Source organism: Antrostomus carolinensis, unplaced genomic scaffold (assembly GCF_000700745.2).
Source record: "Antrostomus carolinensis isolate BGI_N321 unplaced genomic scaffold, ASM70074v2 scaffold17997, whole genome shotgun sequence".
Taxonomy (NCBI): Eukaryota; Metazoa; Chordata; class Aves; order Caprimulgiformes; family Caprimulgidae; genus Antrostomus; species Antrostomus carolinensis.
This window is the reverse complement of record NW_010325576.1, coordinates 18,888-19,554: the sequence shown is the minus strand read 5'-3', so window position 1 is coordinate 19,554 and position 667 is coordinate 18,888.

Genomic DNA, 667 nt, shown 5'->3' with positions numbered 1-667 from the left:
CAGGACATCACTCTGCATTTCTCCTCCTCTGTGCCCCAAGAGAAGTGCAGGCACACACAACTAATCAACCCAAATATTATATGTACAGTAATTCTCATAAAAATAGCTATCACTGTCAGCACAGCCCAAATCCGCCAGCTGTTGAAACTACTGGAAGAGTCCTCACAAACCTCAGTGGTCACCCAGTTAGACCTCAATGAAAACAATGCAATTTTACTGCGAGGCAGATTTTCACCCTGAAGGCTTTGGGTTTGTTTTGCTAGAAAGAAGAACTAGAAGAAAAAAAAAAAGAAAATTCCCTCTGTTTTTCGTTTCTTAGATGCAAAGATCCCAGCACAGCCCTCATGCAGCATTGTGGAAACCAGAGTGCTCAATTCTATTTTTGTTCCTTCTCAGCATATGGCCCTTACTATACATTGATTATTTAGAAACACGGATGGGTGTTCTTTCATGCCTTTATAAATAAATGAGAGTGATGTTACTGCCTATAATAATTCAGTAAAAATAGTAGCTTCCCATGGAAGATCACAAAAGCCTCTCGTTGCTGAATCACCTATTATAAATCTTTATTTTCTGAAAACTTTCAGTGGTCAGATGTTGATTTGTTTTTAATATTTCCTAAGCCTGCGAAATGCAACTAAACCAGCAATAACTTCCACAGTGGCAG